The sequence below is a fragment of the Rattus norvegicus genome, chromosome 3 (genome assembly GCF_036323735.1).
Source record: "Rattus norvegicus strain BN/NHsdMcwi chromosome 3, GRCr8, whole genome shotgun sequence".
In the NCBI taxonomy this organism is placed as follows: domain Eukaryota; kingdom Metazoa; phylum Chordata; class Mammalia; order Rodentia; family Muridae; genus Rattus; species Rattus norvegicus.
Window position 1 is genome coordinate 135,222,790 of NC_086021.1, and position 24,582 is coordinate 135,247,371.

Here is a 24,582-nt window from a genome sequence, read left to right on the forward strand (position 1 = left end):
AGGAAATTCCTGATGGTGTCACCATCTGCTCTGCCTTAGAGCCTATCTCTGCTCAACGCCTAGAAATTATTTTAAAAACGGCTAATTACACAAATGGATGGGGGTTGGGGGATGGGACTGGACAGACCCGGATGGCATGACAAAAGTCTCAAAGAATCCTGACCAACTGGAAGGATAGGTTCAAACACACAGCAGTGATAGAGGCCTGAGAAACAGAACACCCAAACCACAGATTCCTAGATTCTAGATTCTACTGCCTGTGGAGACAGAGTCTATAATGGATTGGCTGACCACGATCCAGAGTCAGTAATGAGGTGAGACACCTAAGACAACTCTGTAATACTAGTCGGCTGAGATGTCATCGGTCAGGCCACAGAGCCAGGGCTGTCCTCCCGTGCAGTTCAATCCTGCAGTTTGAGTGCTCTCCATAGATAACTGTGAGTAGATGTGGCAGGGTATAGGCAGGGTCAAAGGCACTAAGCCTGGAGAGGATGCTTGGACAGGGGCTACCTGAGTGTCAGAGTGAGGGCAGGAAGGATGTAGTTGATATCTGACCTCACCTGTCTTCTCTCATCCAGCACTCACATCCATTCACATACCTGGCAGCCACCAAGCCTGGGTCACAGCCCCAGTTGGTGAGGACAGGCATGACTCCCAGAAGCCCTTCCCTTCTCTTGTAGCTACTGCCCTCTGCAGGCTGAGATGAGTTTGAAGTTGTTAGGCCCACTTCCCACCCCTGCCAACAGACCATCCAGCATCTACTATAGCAGATATCCCAGATGCATACATATGCGCGCGCGCACACACACACACACACACACACACACACACACACACACACACACACAAATGAGGGTCTTCTTGGGACAGATGTACTTATCTGATGCAGAATTACTGTTCACCTAAATACAAGCATCTCAAAACACAAAGTGTGGGCACATTCCCCTGAGAGGGACAATGTAGTGTGTGAATTGTGCAGCTGTCTGTGCCCCCAAACATTTGGGAGAGAGTGATATAAAAATCTGGAGAGGCTTTAGGGGTTACATGCCTTTACCTAAAGAAATGTCAGCTGTTACAGCTGGGCGTGGTGGTTCCTACAAGTAATCCCAATACAGAGCAGGAAAATCAGAAGTTCAAGGTCACTCTGAGCTACATTGTGAGTTGAGGGCTAGCCTTAGCTACATAAACTATTTCAAAAACAAAACAAAAGAAAAGAAAACAAAGAAATTCTATGCTGTTGGGACCACAGACAGTGGCAAAGGTACTCTTTCCCGCAGGCCCACCTGTCTTTCCTGGGTTATTCCCAGGAAAGCCCTCCACATCCTTAGTTGAGGGGCAGATTCTTTGGGGGTAGGGACTATGGCTGCTCAGCCAGACAGAAAGGATGGGACGAGAGCAGAGAGAAGGCATGGTGGCCATGGAAGGGTTGGAGAGTTCACCAAGCTGCCCATCAGAACTGCCTACTGATGTCAGGATCACCCTCAGAGTCCCCAAATGAGATTCTCCTTGGTCAGGATTCAGGGTTTGGGGAGTTCTGGTGGGATAGAAGGACTGAGAGCTGGGGTACCACAGGCCCTTTTCCCAGGAGCAGCCCTTACCTGAGGGAACAAGGCAACCCTTCTTCCCTCCCCTCTGAGCTTTCCACCGTGTGGAAGGACCGTCAAGACTCTATTCCTACCCTGACCATCCGCACACTGCCCTTTCTATATGCAACAGGCTGGCACCCTTGACCCTACGACTAAGTCATCAGAGCACCAGGTTTCAGGCCCAGTGCCTACAGGTATAGAAGAGAAGAGAAAGCAAGCAAGGTATGGGGTGGGGAAGGGCATTGCAAAGGGTGGGGCAGTGAAACCGCAGGGAAGCCCACTGTGGGTGGCCACAGAAGCACCTTCTTCCACTCCTATCTGGTCTTCTATGGTGGCATCCTGACCTTGGACCTCTCAGCTAGAGAAGTGTGAAGGACACATTTCTGTGTCTAACTCGAGATTGCTTCATGGAGAAAATTGTCCACACATTCTGCAGTCATTGCTGTCACATTCCAGGCTTCGAGGGGCTGAGCTTTCTCCTGATTGAAGGAAATTCCTCTAAACAACCTTCTGAAGGTTGCTCCCAAACCTTTATCCCTTTGGTTAAAACTTGCTCTTAAGGCTGCCCAGAGTCCCAGGCGCTCTGGAAACAGTATATAACAGCTCTATCCTGCCATAGCTCGGAGAGGAGGAGGAGTTTTTGCCATGGGGTGGGGCATGGTGAAACTATCCAATCCATGTCATTTCCAACGTCTCATCTACATGTCACTCCCAGGGTGTCTGTGTGCTGGGCAGCATGTGAGCATCATCGCTGTGTGACCCCACAGGAGACGCCCAAGGGCCGCTGGCTCCCTTGAATACTCTTTTGATTATTATTTGGTTAAGCCCTGTTTAACCTAAAGACCCTTATTATAAGGGCTTCATCCATTCCTGATCGAGATCCTTCATTTTTCCTTAAAGGTTTCACTTTTTACTTTTAATTTAAATTTTAAGGTATTTATTTTCGTTTCAAGTGTATGGTTATTTCTGCCTACAGGCATATCTGTGCACCACACACATGCCTGATGCCCACGGAAGTTACAAGATGACATGGATCTTTTGGAAGTGGAGTTACAGACAGTTGTGAACTGCCATGTGAGTGCTGGAAATTGAGCTCAGAACCTCTCTGGAAGAGCAGCCAGTGCTCTTAACTGCTGAGCCATCTCTCCAGTCCCTCTCCCCGATCCCCTTAAGACAGGATCTCATATATTCCAGGCTGACTTCCAACTTACTTTGTATCAGAGGATGACACTGGATTTCCGCAGCTCCTGCCTCCGCCCTTGAATACTGGGATGCTAGGCATGTACCACCTTGTCCAGTTTTTGACAGCAGTTTTGACGTGCCGGGGATCAAGCCTAGTGCTTCTCAAACACAGGGCAAACACTGCCAACTGAGCCTGGAGCCCCATCTTCAACACCTTCCTACTAGCTACTAGGTTTTAATGCCTGGACTCTGAAGAGAAGGCAGTCAAATAGTAGCAATTGCTAAGTCTTTCTCCTGTCTTACATCCTGGTAGTAGAAACCCAAACTTGTGTAAACACAAGGGAGTTTTGCTTGGGGCTAGAGTTGACACTTCCATGTGCCTGGTCCTTTGCTTGTCACTCAGGGAGCTGGGTGTGGTGCACTCAAACCCACTCTGTCCAAGCTGGCCTTGACCTCCTACGGCGGGCTTATTCACTACATACCTTTGCCCCCATTAACCACAAGATCCTCAACTTCCCAAGAGTAAAACAGAAGCTCGATCTTGCTGACCTCTGGGGATTGGCCTCCGGCTTTACAGATCTCCAGCTAATTCCACAGACTGAGAAGAAAGCCCCCCCTCTCCCCGTTGTCTGTGTTGAGGTAGGGCAAGGAAGCATGGTCCTCCCAGATGAGGAGGAGCTCAGGGAAACAGGGACAAGTTCTTGGGTCTCACAACCAGGTCCTCCTGGTCCCAATGGCACAGGAGAGTAAACAAAAAGACTGGCTTCAAGGTCAAGTTTTGGGGTGGAAGCTGGGTAGGTGCACAGAGGGGGAGCGTGGTGGGCCTGGCTGCAAGATGGCAGAAGAGGTGGCATCTGGATGTCCAGGAATGCACTTGGGTGAGGAAGGTATGTCCCCAAATGAAGGGGCGGCGGACAGAATCTGGAGAGGAAGAGCATGAGCTGAGCCAAGTCGGGGAGTAAGCTTAGGATATAGTGGCCAGACACACAAATCACTTCCAAATCAGTGCAAGGCGATGGGTGGCCACTCAGGGATGCACAGAAATTTGGCAAAATGGGGTGGCAGCTGCCTGGCACAGCAGGAACTAGATAAGCAGGTGAGTACAGATACCAGAGCCCCAGCATGGGCAAGCCTCAGCAGGTAGCAGGCGGCCTGGAGAGGCTAAGAAGCAAAGGGCAATGCAGAGCCCAAGCAGCAGGGAGAAGGCCTTGGCCCCAGGGCCTGCCGGGAAGCCAGGGCAGAGAAGATCTAGACAGGGATTCTGGAGGCAGAATTTTTGAGCTTTCAGAGTCAGCTGAAGGATTCAGGTTCAACCAAGTCAGTCTCTAATATGGTTCTGAGTGGATGGGTGGGTGTTACACTCCCTGTGGTACTCTGTTCACAGGGGCCTTGCTGGGGTTCCCTTTAGGATTCTTCCTAGCAAAGGAAATCCTCAAGGCTAAGAAGCAGCATCTGCTACACCCTGGTACCTCACCAGGCTGTGCCCTGTCCAGCGGGTCCAGGCCAACCACTGCCTGTTCTGGGGTTCAAGTGTTCAGGTGCTTGCTTGTCTGCATCGTTATGAAAAACAGTCTGCTCCTATGTGAGGACAACATGTCCTACTCAAAGCACTTGAGGCCTACTGTGTCCTCACATTAAAGTTCTGCCCCAGGCACAGTGGTATGATCACAGTGTGTGATCCCAGCACCAAGGGAGGCTGAGGCAGGAGGAGGGTGAGTTCATCCCGAGATACCGAGTGAAGCTGTCTGTGCTGGCTAGTGTTATGTCATCTTGACACAAGCTAACATCAATGTCATTGTCACTGGAGAGGAGGGAGCCTCAGTTGACAAATGCTCCACAAGACTGGGCTGTGGGTGAGCCTGGGGAGCATTTTCTTGATCGGTGATTGATGTGGGAGGGCCCAGCCCATGGTGGGTGGTGCTTCCCCTGGGTTGACCAGAAAACAGGCTAAGCAAGCATGGGGAGAAAGCCAAGAAGCAGCACCCTCCATGACTCCTGCCTGGTTTGAGTCCCCGCCTTGGCTTCCTCACTGAACTGTGACTCTGGATATGTAAGCCAGACAAACCCTTTCCAAGTCGCTTTTCGGTGTTGTTTCGTAACCTTAACTAAGATATTGTCTCAAAAAATCACCGAAAGAGACCCACTAGTAGAATATTTCCACAACACACAGAAGACCTTGGGTTCTATGCCCAGCACCATAAAAAATTTAATTAACTTTTTAAAAAAATCTCTGGGCTGGGAAGGTGGCTCAGTGAGTAAAAGCACTGGCCACCTGACCCTGAGCAACCTGAATTAGAAACATGGGGTATACATGTAAGTCCAGATGTGGGGACACATCTATAATCCCAGCACTCCTATGGCAACAGTGGAGATGGAGACACGCCCCCAGCATGGAGGAATCAACATGTCAGACGTTAGAGGGATGGAAGGAGAGAACTATCTCCCAAAAGTTGTCCTTTGAGCCACGTGCACAGCCACATTCGCACATATCATAAACGCACATCAATAATAATAGCAATAATAAAACATTTTTTAAATTAATAAAAAATAGTTATCTTCCAAGCATCTGGTGACCACTTGGGTCAAGATAAGTAGTTACAGCTTCTCTTACCGCTGGGTTGAGACTATGGGACTAGTGCTGGAGAGCAAGCTATTGGTAGAAATAAAGAGCACACTCTCAGACTAAAGCATAGCAAAGCAGGAGTGAAGTCCTTATTATCCTGCTACTGTGATGAAATACCTGAGGCTGAGTTCTTAACAAGAGTCGTTTCGTTCGCAGTTTTGGAGGCTAACAGTCTAATCAGCCCATCACTGACTCTGCCAAGGACACGTTGGCTGTGTAACATCATGGCGGATAGAGTCATGGGAAAGATGCTTGTGAGAGTGACCATAGAGTGGATGCGATGGGAAACCCCAGTGGGAAGCAGTTGCTAAGAACCTCCCCTTGAAAAATCTCAATATGCTGCCTGAGAGGAAGGCCACACCAGAAACCAATCTTTCAGTAATGGAGTTTTGGGATACAAATCTCATCCAGACAACAATAAGGGGCCACAGCTCCTTAGTCCTGTGGGGTCCCTAAAGCTGCATGTTATTATAGACTAGCAATGTCTCTGTCAATTGGATCCCTGGGTCTCAGCAGAATTACCCATGCACACCAAACACCCTTACTCCCTGGGAAGGGTGGTAGAGCATGCCATTGACACAGCATGCCGCTTTAATGGGGGTGGTGGTGGGGGTGGTGGTGGGGGTGGGGGTGGGGGTGGGATCCTCTCAAGGACAGTTTGAAGCACAGCAGATACAAGTAAGGCACACTTATCTCTCTGTTCCTCAAGATGCTGCCTGAGAGGAAGGTGCTTTCTTCATGCTAGGAAGAAAGAACACACTTCAAGGAGGAGTCATGGCCCAGAGAATTCTCTACAGATGACTTTGTTGAATTACACACATCCTCCTTTAGCCACACTCCCATCCCCCACTAACAGTCTCTTTCCCACAACTGCCTCACCTTGTTCAATGTTATATCATACAAAACATGTTCTTGTAAAAAATATCTGTGGCTGGGTGATGGTGGTGGTGAATACCTTTAATCCCAGCACTTGGGAGGCAGAGGCAAGAGAATCTCTGTGAGTTCAAGGCCAGCCTGGTCCACAGAAATAGTTCCAGGTCAGCAAGGACTACACAGAGAAACCCAATCCTGAAAAGCCGACCTCCCCACCCCACCCCCCCAAAAAAACCCCAAACAAAAAAACAAGTGTGCATGCCTGAGTGTATAGTGTATGATCGTGTAACACATGCATGCAGGAGCCTTCAGAAGCCAGAAGAGGGCATCAGATCCTCTGGAACTGGAGTTACAAGGCAGTTGTGAGCCCCTCTCTTTGCTATCACCATACAGGTGCTGGGAACTGAACCCAGGTCCTCTGCAGGAGCAGTAAATAAGTACTCCTAACTGCAGAGTCCTACACACCAATTGTGTTGGCTCTTCATTTCCCTTTAAAGGTTCTGGTGTCATGAAACAACGTACATTACATTTGCATGCTTAATTACCATTCACTCATCTGTTAACCTGATTCAAGAGCTAGGACAGCCCGGGAGAAACCTGTGCCTCCCTCCCCTCCATCCGCCGGCATCAACCACTGACCCTGACCCAAGAGAAACATAAATCTGGCTGAGTAAGGCCTGGAGTTCTTGACATCCCCCAGACTCCTGGACTCTTGGTAGAAGGCGCTAGGTTTTTTCACAGGCTGGCAAACCTCCCAGTCCACCACCAGGGGCAGCTACACTGAGGCTGGCCCTGTCTCCAGGACACCCCAGTCTTTGAAGCCTCTTCCCCTGTGCAAGTATATGCTGTCCCTTGACCCACAGTTCTCCACCAGCAAAACCTCTGACTATACCATCCGGAGTGGGGCCCTAGGGTGCTGGAGTCCCTATCTGCCTGGGTGCACCTCCCTTCTCATGATGTAATTGCGCTCCAGTCCATAGTTCTACTTAAAGGTGTTTCTCTTTTTAAAAAAAATCTTTTCAAAATGTTTTATTATCATATATTAATTATGGTTAAATGGGTTTCACTGTGGTAATTTTCACACATGTACATGGTTTTTTGTTTTTTTTTTTAGATCACCTGTAAGAGAATAATACCAACATAGTGGTACCAAGGTATTTGTTAGTATAAGAATATTGTCTGAAAGGAAAATGTTTTATGTCAACTTTGTGTTTTTATTACTGAAGTATCTAAAAGGCCAGCAATCTCGAAGACTCTTTTTTTTTTTATTAACTTGAGTATTAATTATATACATTTCGAGTGTTATTCCCTTTCCCGGTTTCCGGGCAAACATCCCCCTCCCCCCTCCTCTTCCTTATGGGTGTTCCCCTCCCAACCCTCCCCCCATTGCCGCCCTCCCCCCAACAGTCTAGTTCACTGAGGGTTCAGTCTTAGCAGGACCCAGGGCTTCCCCTTCCACTGGTGCTCTTACTAGGATATTCATTGCTACCTATGAGGTCAGAGTCCAGGGTCAGTCCATGTATAGTCTTTAGGTAGTGGCTTAGTCCCTGGAAGCTCTGGTTGCTTGGCATTGTTGTACATATGGGGTCTCGAGTCCCTTCAAGCTCTTCCAGTTCTTTCTCTGATTCCTTCAATGGGGGTCCTATTCTCAGTTCAGTGGTTTGCTGCTGGCATTCGCCTCTGTATTTGCTATATTCTGGCTGTGTCTCTCAGGAGCGATCTACATCCGGCTCTTGTCGGTCTGCACTTCTTTGCTTCATCCATCTTGTCTAATTGGGTGGCTGTATATGTATGGGCCACATGTGGGGCAGGCTCTGAATGGGTGTTCCTTCAGTCTCTGTTTTAATCTTTGCCTCTCTCTTCCCTGCCAAGGGTATTCTTGTTCCCCTTTTAAAGAAGGAGTGAAGCATTCACATTTTGATCATCCGTCTTGAGTTTCATTTGTTCTAGGCATCTAGGGTAATTCAAGCATTTGGGCTAATAGCCACTTATCAATGAGTGCATACCATGTATGTCTTTCTGTGATTGGGTTAGCTCACTCAGGATGATATCCAGTTCCAACCATTTGCCTACGAATTTCATAAAGTCATTGTTTTTTATAGCTGAGTAATATTCCATTGTGTAGGTGTACCACATTTTCTGTATCCATTCCTCTGTTGAAGGGCATCTGGGTTCTTTCCAGCTATTATTATAATAGCTTTCTGGCTATTATAAATAAGGCTGCGATGAATATAGTGGAGCACATGTCTTTTTTATATGTTGGGGCATCTTTTGGGTATATGCCCAAGAGAGGTATAGCTGGATCCTCAGGCAGTTCAATGTCCAATTTTCTGAGGAACCTCCAGACTGATTTCCAGAATGGTTGCACCAGTCTGCAATCCCACCAACAATGGAGGAGTGTTCCTCTTTCTCTGCATCCTCACCAGCATTTGCTGTCACCTGAGTTTTTGATCTTAGCCATTCTCACTGGTGTGAGGTGAAATCTCAGGGTTGTTTTGATTTGCATTTCCCTTATGACTAAAGATGTTGAACATTTCTTTAGGTGTTTCTCAGCCATTCGGCATTCCTCAGCTGTGAATTCTTTGTTTAGCTCTGAACCCCATTTTTAAATAGGGTTATTTGTCTCCCTGCGGTCTAACTTCTTGAGTTCTTTGTATATTTTGGATATAAGGCCTCTATCTGTTGTAGGATTGGTAAAGATCTTTTCCCAATCTGTTGGTTGCCGTTTTGTCCTAACCACAGTGTCCTTTGCCTTACAGAAGCTTTGCTGTTTTATGAGATTCCATTTGTCGATTCTTGATCTTAGAGCATAAGCCATTGGTGTTTTGTTCAGGAAATTTTTTCCAGCGCCCATGTGTTCCAGATGCTTCCCTAGTTTTTCTTCTATTAGTTTGAGTGTGTCTGGTTTGATGTGGAGGTCCTTGATCCACTTGGACTTAAGCTTTGTACAGGGTGATAAGCATGGATCGATCTGCATTCTTCTACATGTTGACCTCCAGTTGAACCAGCACCATTTGCTGAAAATGCTATCTTTTTTCCATTTGATGGTTTTGGCTCCATTGTCAAAAATCAAGTGCCCATAGCTGTGTGGGTTCATGTCTGGGTCTTCAATTCTGTTCCATTGGTCTATCTGTCTGTCTCTGTACCAATACCATGCAGTTTTTTATCACTATTGCTCTGTAATACTGCTTGAGTTCAGGGATAGTGATTCCCCCAGAAGTCATTTTATTGTTGAGGATAGTTTTAGCTATCCTGGGTTTTTTGTTATTCCAGATGAATTTGCAAATTGTTCTGTCTAACTCTTTGAAGAATTGGATTGGTATTTTGATGGGGATTGCATTGAATCTGTAGATCGCTTTTGGTAAAATAGCCATTTTTACTATATTAATCCTGCCAATCCATGAGCATGGGAGATCTTTCCATCTTCTGAGGTCTTCTTCAATTTCTTTCTTCAGTGTCTTGAAGTTCTTATTGTACAAATCTTTTACTTGCTTGGTTAAAGTCACACCGAGGAACTTTATATTATTTGGGTCTATTATGAAGGGTGTCGTTTCCCTAATTTCTTTCTCGGCTTGTTTCTCTTTTGTGTAGAGGAAGGCTACTGATTTATTTGAGTTAATTTTATACCCAGCCACTTTGCTGAAGTTGTTTATCAGCTTTAGTAGTTCTCTGGTGGAACTTTGGGATCACTTAAATATACTATCATATCATCTGCAAATAGTGATATTTTGACTTCTTCTTTTCTGATCTGTATTTTGACCTCCTTTTGTTGTCTGATTGCTCTGGCTAGAACTTCAAGAACTATATTGAATAAGTAGGGAGAGAGTGGGCAGCCTTGTCTAGTCCCTGATTTTAGTGGGATTGCTTCAAGTTTCTCTCCATTTAGTTTAATGTTAGCTACTTTTGCTGTATATGGCTTTTACTATGTTTAGGTATGGTCCTTGAATTCCTGTTCTTTCCACGACTTTTATCATGAAGGGGTGTTGAATTTTGTCAAATGCTTTCTCAGCATCTAATGAAATGATCATGTGGTTTTTATCTTACAGTTTGTTTATATAGTGGATTACGTTGATGGTTTTCTGTATATTAAACCATCCCTGCATACCTGGGATGAAGCCTACTTGATCTTGATGGATGATTGTTTTGATGTGTTCTTAGATTCGGTTTGCAAGAATTTTATTGAGTATTTTTGCGTCAATATTCATAAGGGAAATTGGTGTGAAGTTCTCTTTCTTTGTTGGGTCTTTGCGTGGTTTAGGTATAAGAGTAATTGTGGCTTCATAGAAGGAATTCGGTAGCTCTCTGTCTGTTTCAATTTTGTGGAATAGTTTGGATAGTATCAGTATGAGCTCTTCTATGAAGGTCTGATAGAATTCTGCACTGAGCCCGTCTGGACCTGGGCTCTTTTTGGTTGGGAGACTTTTAATGACTGCTTTTATTTCTTTACAAGTTATGGAGTTGTTTAAATGGTTTATCTGTTCCTGATTTAACTTTGGTACCTGGTATCTGTCTAGGAAATTGTCCATTTCCTCCAGATTTTCAAGTTTTGTTAAATATAGGCTTTTGTGGTAGGATCTGATCATTTTTTGAATTTCCTCTGAATCTGTAGTTATGTCTCCCTTTTCATTTTTGATTTTGTTAATTTGGGCACACCCTCTGTGTCCTCTGGTTAGTCTGGCTAAGGGTTTATCTATCTTGTTGATTTTCTTAAAGAACCAGCTTTTGGTTCTGTTGATTCTTTGTATAGTCCTTTTTGTTTCTACTTGGTTGATTTCAGCTCTGAGTTTGATTATTTCCTGCCTTCTACTCCTCCTGGGTGTATTTGCTTCTTTTTGTTCTAGAGCTTTTAGGTGTGCTGTCAAGCTGCTGACATATGCTCTCTCCTGTTTCTTTCTGCAGGCACTCAGCGCTATGAGTTTTCCTCTTAGCACAGCTTTCATTGTGTCCCATAAGTTTGGGTATGTTGTACCTTCATTTTCATTAAATTCTAAAAAGTTTTTAATTTCTTTCTTTATTTCTTCCTTGACCAGGTTATCATTGAGTAGAGCACTGTTCAATTTCCATGTATATGTGGGCATTCTTCCCTTATTGTTATTGAAGACCAGTTTTAGGCCGTGGTGGTCTGATAGCACGCATGGGATTATTTCTATCTTTCTGTACCTGTTGAGGCCTGTTTTTTGACCAATTATATGGTCAATTTTGGAGAAAGTACCATGAGGAGCTGAGAAGAAGGTATATCCTTTTGCTTTAGGATAGAATGTTCTATAAATATCTGTTAAGTCCATTTGGCTCATGACTTCTCTTAGTCTGTCTATGTCTCTGTTAAATTCTGTTTCCATGATCTGTCCATTGATGAGAGTGGGGTGTTGAAATCTCCTACTATTATTGTGTGAGGTGCAATGTGTGTTTTGAGCTTTAGTAAGGTTTCTTTTACGTATGTAGGTGCCCTTGTATTTGGGGCATAGATATTTAGGATTGAGAGTTCATCTTGGTGGATTTTTCCTTTGATGAATATGAAGTGTCCTTCCTTATCTTTTTTGATGACTTTTAGTTGAAAATTGATTTTATTTGATATTAGAATGGCTACTCCAGCTTGCTTCTTCCGACCATTTGCTTGGAAAGTTGTTTTCCAGCCTTTCACTCTGAGGTAGTGTCTGTCTTTGTCTCTGAGGTGTGTTTCCTGTAGGCAGCAGAATGCAGGGTCCTCGTTGCGTATCCAGTTTGTTAATCTATGTCTTTTTATTGGCGAGTTGAGGCCATTGATGTTGAGAGATATTAAGGAATAGTGATTATTGCTTCCTGTTATATTCATATTTGGATGTGAGGTTATGTTTGTGTGCTTTTCTTCTCTTTGTTTTGTTGCCAAGACGATTAGTTTCTTGCTTCTTCTAGGGTATAGCTTGCCTCCTTATGTTGGGCTTTACCATTTATTATCCTTTGTAGTGCTGGATTTGTAGAAAGATATTGTGTAAATTTGGTTCTGTCATGGAATATCTTGGTTTCTCCATCTATGTTAATTGAGAGTTTTGCAGGATACAGTAACCTGGGCTGGCATCTGTGTTCTCTTAGGGTCTGTATGACATCAGTCCAGGATCTTCTGGCCTTCATAGTTTCTGGCGAAAAGTCTGGTGTGATTCTGATAGGTCTGCCTTTATATGTTACTTGACCTTTTTCTCTTACTGCTTTTAATATTCTTTCTTTATTTTGTGCGTTTGGTGTTTTGACTATTATGTGACGGGAGGTGTTTCTTTTCTGGTCCAATCTATTTGGAGTTCTGTAGGCTTCTTGTATGCCTATGGGTATCTCTTTTTTTAGGTTAGGGAAGTTTTCTTCTATGATTTTGTTGAAGATATTTACTGGTCCTTTGAGCTGGGAGTCTTCACTCTCTTCTATACCTATTATCCTTAGGTTTGATCTTCTCATTGAGTCCTGGATTTCCTGTATGTTTTGGACCAGTAGCTTTTTCCGTTTTACATTATCTTTGACAGTTGAGTCAATGATTTCTATGGAATCTTCTGCTCCTGAGATTCTCTCTTCCATCTCTTGTATTCTGTTGGTGAAGCTAGTATCTACAGCTCCTTGTCTCTTCTTTTGGTTTTCTATATCCAGGGTTGTTTCCATGTGTTCTTTCTTGATTGCTTCTATTTCCATTTTTAATTCCTTCAACTGTTTGATTGTGTTTTCCTGGAATTCTTTCAGGGATTTTTGTGTCTCCTCTCTATGGGCTTCTACTTGTTTATTTATGTTTTCCTGGAATTCTTTCAGGGATTTTTGCGATTCCTCTCTGTAGGCTTCTACTTGTTTATTAATGTTTTCCTGTGTTTCTCTAAGGGAGTTCTTCACGTCTTTCTTGAAGTCCTCCAGCAGCATCATCAAATATGATTTTGAAACTAGATCTTGCTTTTCTGGTGTGTTTGGATATTCCATGTTTGTTTAGGGAGAATTGGGCTCCGATGGTGCTATGTAGTCTTGGTTTCTGTTGCTTGGGTTCCTGCGCTTGCCTCTCGCCATCAGATTATCTCTAGTGTTACTTTGTTCTGCTATTTCTGACAGTGGCTAGACTCTCCTATAAGCCTGTGTGTCAGGAGTGCTGTAGACCTGTTTTCCTGTTTTCTTTCAGCCACTTATGGGGACAGAGTGTTCTGCTTTCAGGCATGTAGTTTTTCCTCTCTACAGGTCTTCAGCTGTTCCTGTGGGCCTGTGTCTTGAGTTCACCAGGCAGGTTTCTTGCAGCAGAAAAGTTGGTCTTACCTGTGGTCCCGAGGCTCAAGTTCACTCGCGGGGTGCTGCCCAAGAGCTCTCTGCGGCGGCAGCAACCAGGAAGATCTGCGCCGCCGTTTCCGGGAGCTTCAGTGCACCAGGATTACAGATGGCGTTTGGTGTTTTCCTCTGGCGTCCGAGATGTGTGCAGAGTGCAGTGTCTTCTGGTTTCCCAGGCGTGTCTGCCTCTCTGAAGGTTTAGCTCTCCCTCCCACGGGATTTGGGTGCAGAGAACTGTTTATCTGGTCTGTTCCTTCAGGTTCCGGGGGTGTCTCAGGCGCAGGGGTCTTGCCGCTCCTGGGCCCTCCCTCACGGGAACCCAGAGGCCGCATACAGTTTCCTCTTGGGCCTGGGATGTGGGCAGGGGTGGGCAGTGTTGGTGGTCTCTTCTGCTCTGCAGCCTCAGGAGTGCCCACCTGACCAGGCGGTGAGGTCTCTCTCCCACGGGGTCTGGGAGCAGAGAGCTGCTGCGGGCCGGGATCCGTGGGTGTGGGACTCCCGGTAAACACAGGAAGTCGTACATGTTTTATTTATCATACTCACGGCCAATTATATTCTCCCCTACAGACAGACAGACAGACAGACAGACAGACAGACACACACACACACACACACACACACACACACACACACACACACACACATCGTTTCCTCTTCCCAACTAGCTTCCCCTCTACTTCCGTGCCTTGTTTCGTTGTTTGTTAACCTATGACTGTCTCTGGAGTTGTTTACAGGGGAAAGGCTAATCACAGGAGCATGGCAGCTGATCTGTGGCTACACCACTGAGAGGGTGTGTCTCTGCGCAGTGTTAGTCTTTGGAAGCAATCAGAGCAGGCTGGCAGGACGGCATGTACAATGGTTAGCTTTGTTCCTGTAACAGAGATAGACCAGCTTACAAAGATAAAAGGGATGCCTTGGCTCACAGTTTTGGAGACCTCAGTCTAGGGTCCCTTGGCCTTGTTACTTTTAGCCTGCGGTGAGATAGTACACATCACGGTGCACATGAAAGGCAGAGGGAGCTGCTCACCTCCTGGTAGCCAGGAAGCAAAGAAAGAGTGAAGAGGGGCCAGAATCACAAAATTCCCTTTGAGCACATGACCCTAATGGCTTAACTTCCTTCTCCTCAGCCTCATATGTGGAAGGCTCCACAGCTAACAGTACCGTGGGCTAGGGATCAAGCCTTAAACACATGGGCCTTTGGTGGTCATTCAAGATCCAAACTGTAAAACATTTCCAGACACAGCACCTCAGGCTTCACTTTCATACAAAGCCAAAAGAGCTGCTGCCAACTGCCTCATGTGAGGTCCCAAGAAAGGTTCCCTCAGGCTCTTTCTTAGAGTCCCTCCCAAGATCCCAAGAACTCCTTCCTCTCTGACAAGGAGGGGAGAAAGCAGGGTCATCTTTCCACTTGGGCTGGATCTGCCTCCCAACCTCTAGTCCCCTAGGTGTGTCTATGGAAAGAAGTTTGAAGACTGGATACTGCAGGAAACTGGTGGATAAAGGCTGGGTCCTGCCAGGCTCAGAAAGGCAGCTTATAGGTGTGTGCTAGAAACAGCCTGCTGTGCATGGGGGATGGAGGGGAGGGTGATGGAAACCGGAGCAGTTAAGGTATGGGGGGGGGCAGAGACAAAGACAGTGTGTGTGTGTGTGTGTGTGTGTGTGTGTGTGTGAGAGAGAGAGACAGACAGACAGACAGACAGACAGAGAGACAGAGACAGAGACAGAGACAGAGACAGAGGGAGTATGTGTGTGTGTGTTTCCAAAGCTAAACCAAAGTGCTATGGTTTGGGGTCTTTTTAAGAACCCCTGGACAAAGTGAGGGTGGCAGGGGCAAAGCCAAGAGCGCGACCGGAGTCACTCCTTGGAAAAGGGCGTCTTTTAAAGGCAATTAGTCTGTCAGGGAACAGGACTTCCCACATAATAAGGCAAGGGAGGATTAAAGAACTAAAAATAACTCCAGGTTCATTTTGCCAAGACTCAGCAGGCCATTCTACACGCACACCTTCCTTTAACCGAGATGCCGCTAACACAGGCTGAAAGCACAGGAGAACAGGGGTTGCTTCCGCAGCTCCGGTCCCCTAAGTACAAAGATGAGATGCTCACAGCAGGGACTGTTCACAGGATCAGGGTGCAAAGCTGTGCTAAGAATGCACACGGGAGAAACGAGTTCTATTTTCAGGGCTTGTTTGCTTGCTTTTTCATTTCGAGATCACAATAACATTATCTCTCTCTTCCCTTTCCTCCTTCTAAAACCTCCTTGCCATCTTTCAAATTCATGGCCTCTCTTTTTCATTAATTGTTACTGCATGCCCATGTATATATACTCATATGTTCCTAAATATAACCTGCTCAGTCTGTATAACGTTATTTGTTTTGCATGTTTTCAGGGCTGACCATTTGGTACTGGATAACCAGTCGTCATGCTCTTCCCTGGGGAAAATGCTTTCTCCTGCTCTCAGCGTCCCTTCGTTGCCTGTAACTCTTGGTCTTCCCAGCTGCACTGGCCTGTCTATTGGTGTCTTCTTCAGCCCATGCTTAGGCAGTCACGTTGATGAGTTTGAAAGGGTCTTTTGTTGCTTTGGCTGGCCTGGGCGCACTAAGACCGAGGACTGCGGAACTGGGACCTTCTCAAGAATTTTTAGGAACGGAACACAGAACACTGGGCTGGGCAGCTATGTATCTTTTGTTTTCCCAGCTGGTTCGACAGAAGCACCTTAGAGCTCCCTGCCCTGGCTGTGCCCCTGTCAGTCATGACCAAGCTGTCCTGGCACTGGATACAGAGAGTCCCTGGCTACCTGTTTCTTGGCCTCAAAATTGAGATAGCATTAGTCCCTACATCTTAAAGCTATCAGATGTGTTCAGGGGACATGGCATGTGGTCCACAAAGGCCAGCAATTACTTATGGAGTCCAGAGGTCTCGATGCAGCTAGTAGGGGAACTGTGGAAGTGTGCCTTTCAGCAGGGAGACTGCAGCTTTGTTTTAAATTTTATTTACTCTTTCACAAGTTCTTTTAAAAATTATTGTATTGTTTATATATTTGGTGGGGGCATGCCATATTGCACACATGCAAGTAAAGAAGAGTTAGAGGAGTCAATTCTCTTTCTGCCGTGTGGGTTCCTGGGATAGAATTCACATGGTTAGACTGGGTGGGAGATGACTTTACTGCTGAGGCAACTCACCAGTCCTATCATACAGTCCAAGTGGGCCTCATACTTGTGATCCTCCTGCCTCCTCCTCTTCAGGATATCCTACTGGTGTGAGCCACCGCAACTGAGTGTCACAATCTCTCTCCGTCTCTGTCTTTCTTTCTCTCTCTCTCTCTCTCTCTCTCTCTCTCTCTCTCTCTCTCTCTCTCTGTGTGTGTGTGTGTGTGTGTGTGTGTGTGTCCGTGGCTGACTGGCTGTCTCCCTCTCTCACACACACACCCTTGGTTTCATGTCTCATGTCTATGTTTCAGTTTCTTAAATCATGCATCCACTGGTGTTTTCTGGTTTGGGCTTTAACAATTGCATCTCTCTCTCTCTCTCTCTCTCTCTCTCTCTCTCTCTCTCTCTCTCTCGCTCACACACACACACACACACACACACACACACACACACACACACACTGTACTTTGATGGGTCATATTCCTCCCTCATCCCCCTCCTCCCCGTCCCTCCCCCTAGCCTTTCTCCCTTCTCCCAAACAGCACCCCTTCTTGCTCCACTGTCCTTGAGTGTGCCCCATTGCATTTAATTAGTGTTTCATCCATGAATAGCTGGTGGGGGCCATTTACTTGAGGAAGAGCAACGTTATCAGTGACTATACCACTAAGGATATGCCTTGCCATCTCCTAGCAACCATTATGTACTTGCAGCCCCTCTGCGAGGTATAGGACTTCATGCTTCTGTCCCCCGTTCACAATGGAAGGCTGCTGGGCCAGTCTTGTGTGGGTGGCCATCACTGCTTTGGAGTCCGACTTGAAGACATGGCTACTCTAGGAAAGTACGCCATCACTGAGACTCATGGCCAGACCATCTCTAACTTTTTTTTAAAAATGAGTCAGGGGCTCACTATATTACCCAGGCTGACCTTGAACTTGAGATCATTCTGCCTTTGCTTCCCGAGCAGCTTGAGGTTACAGACCTGTGCAGGGGGGATCCCCCCCCCCACTCCGATTTTCCAAACCCTTGCACAGGGCTCTGTACTGCGCATGTGCCATCTGTCAAGTATCTGTGAACTCTGCTACTACAAGGCCCTAGGGTTCCAGAGCTGCAGATGTGTTCTAGATGAGCAGACAAGTCGTTTCCCGCGGAGACTGGTGGATTAGATAGGCAATCGGTGAATAATTCGATCTACTTAAAAGTGACGGATGGTAACAATGAAAAAAACCCGGCCCCGTGGAGCCGCGGAGCTGCAGAGGCAAGGATCTCCACGGAGCAGCCTCAGGAGTCCGACAGACTGGTCGACACTGCCACCTGGTGACAATTATGAGAACTACATGGACATCCTTAGGTATAGGACCAAATGCAGAGAGAGCCCCTCGGGAACATCCTAGGAGCCAATCAGTGTGCAGGCACCCCCAGTTACCCCAGACTAAGCCAATCTGGGGTCTCTACCAGGCTACTGTTATTGACATATTCTTGTTTTGAAACAGAGTCCTATGTTAGCACAGGCTTGCCTCAAACTTGTAACCCTGCTTCTGCATCCTGAGTGTGAAAATAACAAGCACACACTGCTATACCCGCAGCTTCTTCTTTTTTTTCTTTTTTTCGGAGCTGGGGACCGAACCCAGGGCCTTGCGCTCTATCACTGAGCTAAATCCCCAACCCCTACCCGCGGCTTCTTAATTTCTCTTTGAAATGCCTTAGAAAGCTTGCTATGCTTGTCACAGATATTCCTTCCCTAACAAGCAAAACCTTTCTCTTTTCTGTATTTGCCATCACTTTGGCCTCCTTTCGAGGGGCCCCTGAAAGGATGGAGCCGGGTAGCATTGTGCTGTGGGTTCTGGTTTCTTCCACTGGGCAGGGTGTGAGGTTCACTGTGTGTCAGCAGCCCTTCTCTACTGCTGGCTAGTGGCCCATTGCAGGAACATGCTGTGATTCGTTTTCTACTACACTGACAGTGAACATTCAGGCCAGTAACACACTTAGAGAAATCTTTTTTGTGAATGTGTTTCCACCCCTCTTGGGCACACCCCCACACGTCAATGTGGTATTGAATTGTGTTATTCAACGGGGTGGCAGATTCCTTTATCCATTAAGCCATTTCCCTGGCCCTCCATGGTTTTGGGTTTTTGTTTTGTAATTGCATGATGGGAGATAATATAGCAATACAGACATAGTGGGCCTTCTTCTATCTGTGGTCTCACTTTCTGAAATTTCAAGTACCATCCGAGAATACAAAATGAAAACTGCCAGAAATAGTCAAGTCATATGTTTCCAGTTCGCTTATCTGAGTGGTGTGGTGAACTGTCATGGCCTCTGCTCCATCCTCCCCAGGGGGAATACGAATCACCTCTTGGTACAATGTATCAATGCTGTATACACTACTTTTTCTCAGTCACTTAACCATCACCGTTACTATGACGACTGCCAAAGCATCACAGTGCTTGCATTTAGGGAACCCTTGTTTTTACCAATAATGACTGTAAAGCACAAGACCAATGATTTGTGTATACCAGAGAGACTATGAGTATAAAGTGCACACGATACAGAACTACTCGAGGTTTCACACTTCACTGGGGATATCACGGAACACACCCTGATACATAAATACAGCTGTGTCTGAGAACAACATTACAAGAATGTCTACTAGGCTTCCAAAGATGAATAAAAATGGAATTTCTAAAACAGACAAAACTCTCAGAGGCACTGTGGACGTAGCTCTCTGGCAGAGTGCATATTTACCTTTCAGAGACCCCAGGCTCTGTGCCCACCGGTCCCTGCCAGCTTCCAGGTGTCCCTTTTTTAAAACGTTTCTATTTTTTATTTTGAGTATGTGTATATGTGTATCTGAGTATGGTTTTGCGCATGAATTCAGTCCAGAGGCCTGAAAAGGGCATCACATCTCCAGGATCTGGAGTTAGAGGACCTAGCCCCCTTGAGGGAAAGAAGGGATACATGGAGGGGAGTGGAGGGAAGGGACACAGGAAGAGTTGGAGGAGGGGAAGAGGGGGAGTGATACAATTAGATTTTAAAATATTTAAAAATGTAAATGCAGGGCTGAAGAGATGGCTCGACAATTAAGAGCACTGACTGTCCCCTTAGAGGACCGGGGCATGATTCTCAGCGCCTACGTGGCAGCTAATGGCTGCAACAGCCAATGTCTGCCTGCGACTAAAGTTCCAGACTATCTGACCCCTCTTCTGGCCTCCATGAGCACTGTACAAACTTGGTGCACAGACATATATGCAGGTCAAATATCCACTTACCTGAAGTAAAAATAAATCTCAAAAAACATTTAATGTGAATGTAAAAAGATCTTAAGTGTGTCTATGTGTGAGTATTGGTGTGCACCTGCCATGGTATGCATGTGGACATCAGAGGACAACTTTTGGGAGGCCGAGCTCTCTTTCCCCTTGTTGAAGCGGGGTTCTCTTATATCTGCTGTTACATGGCTTAGTCCAGGTCAGCTGGCTCACGAACTTCTGGTGCATACTCCCATCTCCACTGCCCTGTAGGAATGCTGGGGTTACAGGTGTGCACCCCTTTTTTGACACACAAACTAGCCAGCACAGTTACCTGTCAAGTCGTGTCTTGAGTGACCCATTCCAGTCAGGCACTGCCTCCCAGGCTCTCCCCCTCCCTTCAATCCACTTAACTGTGAATCCACCAATGAATTAACCTGTCAGCATCCTCATGAGCCAATCACTTCCCCAATGTCCCTCTGAAAATTGCATTAAGGACCCAGTCTTCAGTGTGTGAGCTTTCTGGAGGTACACTTGAGACTCTAATCACAGCAGGTAGAAATACCACTGTAGGCTGAAAGAGATTACAAGAGGCCAGGCAAATGAACACAGTGTATGCCATTACTGGCTGGAAACAGGATAGGGGGACTGCAAATGGTATTTTGGGAAAACCATGGATAAGCTAATGCTTTATGGCAAAGAGTATTACCCTGACATCCGATTTCTTAGGTTTACTAAGGGTGTGATGGTAAGACATACAGATACAGTCAAATGTAAAGGAATAAGAGAACACCATAGAAATTGCTCAGAAATTAAAAATGGATACCAGGTGATGTAGCAAGCCCACTCTCTGGCACTGCCATGGTTTGGGTAAGCATCCGCCATTAACTTTTCAAGCATACTGAACACGAGATGGATGAATTTTACTCTATGTAAAGTCGATATTGGCAAAGTTGACTTTCCAAATACCCACAAAATTAGTTTCAAAGGCCTAGTAAAGTTGACGAACCTCTGTTAGACAGAGCCAAGGGAGCGACTATAAAGAAGCAATCTCAAAAAAAAATTATACAATTACAAGCCAAACAGAGACTAAAAGGAGAAAAAAATTGAGCTCAAATGACAAAAGAAAAGGTTTAAGAAAAACTTTAAAAAATTAAAGCAACAGAAATATGACTAAAGCTAATTAACAAATCTATCAACACACCAATCCCAATTTAGCAGGGAACCCAGACACTCAAACCCATCTTTTCCAGATGGGGAAATCGTGACATTGGGTCAATCAGGAATGCTTGGATCCTTTAATATTGAAATATCATATACTTTGTCCCATTAGTATGAGCAGCTTGGGGCTGGGGACGGCTCAGCACTGAGAATGTGCACAGAGGACCTGAGTTCAGGTGGCGCCTATGTGTGTAACTCACAACTGCCTGTAACTCAAGCGCCAGGAGATCTGTGTATCCGACCTCTGTGGGCATGCACAGGCATGTGTGCATATCCTCACACGGACACACATGTAATCATATGAATTGAAAAGCTAAATGCTTTAAAAATGAAAGTATGCACACACACACACACACACACACACACACACACACATACTACTGCTTAAGGAAACGTAGTTGTAAATGAAGATACAAAGACTCTATTATATTCAGTCATTTTTATTGAGCTACACCACCATCACAAGGAATGTGGAATGGACAGGTCATATAAACGATTATACTAATTATATTTAATAATTACATAACACCTAATAGTTTACCAGTCACTTTTGCATCCACCCTCTACCTAGTTCTAGCCGCTCTCATGCAGGTATGGCATTTTCCAAATACATATACAAAGAAACACTTCAAACACGAAGTGACTTGTCTCAAATGTCAACTATCATCTGAATTTTGTTGGTCCTCTATAAAACCATATATTAAATGAACTGATAGCTATATATAGGTAATACATAATTGGGAAAAATAAATCCAAGTGACAAATGTAAATTCGATTTGCCGATGGCTCTTATGCGATCTTGGAGTAAAGAGAGAGATAAAATATTGACGTGGCAGTTTACGCTCACAGTTGTAGCTATCTCTCCCTCTCAAGTTTGCAGTAGACAAACTGAACACTGCTATTTCAACTGAAAAAGTAAAGCTCCCTCAAAGCTAGGAGAAGCAGTGTGTAGTTCTTCCCACACAGGAGCCTATCTGCAGAACCAGTGGCCATTCCAGTTCTAGCTGGCTATTCTGTACTGCCATCTGTATGCCACAGACCTTCGGGCTGTGCTCCACAGAACCCCACGTGCTGTGTCAGTGCCCAATGCAAGAACGGCAAGGGAAAGATGGAGTCGCTGTCCCTAACAGTTCAAGCACAGATGAAAATCTGGGTAAGAGAACACAAGAAGGTTCTCACAGGTAGCGAGAGATGAAATGGACAAGGATCTAGAAACCTGAGGGATCCCACAGCAGAATTCCTTGGCACTTCTTTTGCCTTATATCACAAACTGCTTTTTGGAGGTGACAACCCAGAGACTCAGAGTTGTGGAAGAGAGGAAGAGGACAGAAGGAAGAGGGGTAGGTTTTGTTTGTTTGTTTAAAGATTTATTTATTTTTTTTTATATGTGAGTACACTGTAGCTGTCTTCAGACACACCAGAGCAGGGCATCAGATCTCATTACAGATGGTTGTGAGCCTCCATGTGATTTCTGGGAACTGAACTCAGGACCTCTGCAAGAGCAGCCAGTGCTCTTAACCACTGAGCTATCTCTCCATCCTGGGATGGGGGTAGATTTTTAAAGGTCCAAGAAAAATCTTATTCTTTCTAAAAAAAATAACAGGTCAGGAAAGGAGCAGCCCAGACAGACAGAAAACTTTTTAGATAATATCGTCCAGTTTTAGGACAGGAAAACATGCACAGGCTATTTGGGGAGTTTGCATTTCCACTCTCCACCCTTCGCTGTGGTCGTATCAGAGTTCGAGGGGCCACCAAGGCCAGTGGAGGACACATGAAGGGATAAGGCTCCCAAATCTACCCAGAGACAAGGTATCCCTTCCCAGCCTTATTGGCATCCGTGGGGCCTACAGTTAGAATTTGCCCCACTCATCTCACCCAACCCTAATACTGATAGTCATGGCATTCATGGATTTCCTAGCCAGGGCAGCACGAATGGGGAGCTACAAATCCTTCCCCTCCCTAGCAGTACTGAAAACCCCTCTCCTACTGTAGTGTCAGTAGAGGAACAGGTAAAACCAGACTTCTAATGACAACTCAAAGCAACATGGATCCCAGAGTTCTTTCTCCACCAGAGGAGGCCTGCCAATGCAGAAGATTTAAATAGAGTATCAAGTTTTGTGATACACAAAATATCCAGACTTCTGTATATCACTCCAAGACCAAGAGAATCTTAACTTGAATGATTATGTCCAACACACTGACATGGCATAGACGTTATAATTGTCTACCAAGGGATGAGGGGCACACACAGTATCAGGAAAAATGGAGCAAAAAAATACAGTAACTGAAATAAGTTCAAAAGAGAGAGGAAAAATCTGGCTACAAACCTGAGAACTGAACAAAAGAAAATATTCAATATTATCAACAGATCAAATGACAAGAGACTGAATTGTATCCATCTGTTTCTCCCCACCCACCCTCAGTTTATTATGTTGACATTCTACCTTGCATTAGTCAGGGCTCTCTAGAGGGACAGAACTTATAGGATGAATCAACTATTCTCTCCCTCCCTCTCTCCTTCCCTCCCTCCCTCCCTCCCTCTCTCCCTCCCTCCTCCCTTCTTTCACTTCCTTTCTCTCATATGGTTTTCTAGAGTGACTTACAGGCTGTGGTCCAGCTAGCCTAACAAGAGCTGTCCTCCAACAGAAGGTCTAAGGATCCAGTTCTACCCATGTTCTGTCCATGAGGTGGGATGTCTCTGCTGGTCTTCATTATAGGCTGGAGTCCCAAGGAAGTAGGCTCTAACGCCAGTGAAGGAATGGGTTTGCTAGAGATCATAGGAGTAAGGTCTTAATGTAACCATCAACAGGACTGCTGGCCTTATAAAAAAGCAAAGGAGACCTCTCAGAGTCCCCTATGTACAGGGGGAGGCCATATAAAGACCATCTTCAAATAAGGAGGGACATTCTCATCAGGAACTGAACCTTGCTGGACCTTGATTTTGGACTTTTATCCCTCAGAACTGTGTTTGAACCACCCAATCTATGGTTGTTATGGCATCCTGAGCCAACCAAGATCCTGGTGCCAGAAAATGGAATGCTGGAAGAGCAAACATTAAATGTGACAAAGCACCTTTGCAATCCGATAGTGGGTAAAGGCCAGAAGAGTTCTGAGGTATGTACAGAACGCAAAGGCTATTCTGGTGAGGACTTAGATGGCAACGAGGAACCTGCTCTTAGAACTGGAGATGACCTTTTTATAGTGTTGATCTTGTCTGATGAGTATGCTAATGTTTTGCGGAAGGAAAAACCCAAGAGTGATGAAACTGGGTAGTTAGTCGCAATTTCTAAATAAAGTACTAAATGAAGTACGTGATGAGTGGAGTCTCACTGCTTTTAGTGAAGATGGGAGGTGGGAAAGATGAACTAACGACTTGAGTGCTAATCAAGAAGGAAAGAGAATCCAAAGATATGGAAAAAGTCTACTCAAAAGGGGGACTTTGAGGAAG

General features: G+C 45.5%; 1 long non-coding RNA gene across 9 annotated transcripts; it reads left to right on the top strand.

The window, feature by feature from the left end:
* Positions 1-10: 10 nt before the first annotated feature.
* On the top strand, positions 11-24,444 carry LOC108350458 (uncharacterized). 9 transcript variants are annotated; one of them, XR_010065365.1, is made up of 6 exons: positions 17-314; positions 1,717-1,808; positions 2,563-2,660; positions 7,379-7,418; positions 13,441-15,062; positions 15,912-17,132. It is a non-coding gene; the product is annotated as an uncharacterized LOC108350458 (long non-coding RNA). The 9 variants fall into 9 exon arrangements; XR_010065366.1 differs by lacking the exon at positions 13,441-15,062 and having other exon boundaries at positions 18-314; XR_001837231.3 differs by lacking the exons at positions 7,379-7,418; positions 13,441-15,062; positions 15,912-17,132 and adding an exon at positions 6,101-7,353 and having other exon boundaries at positions 11-314.
* Positions 24,445-24,582: the final 138 nt, after the last annotated feature.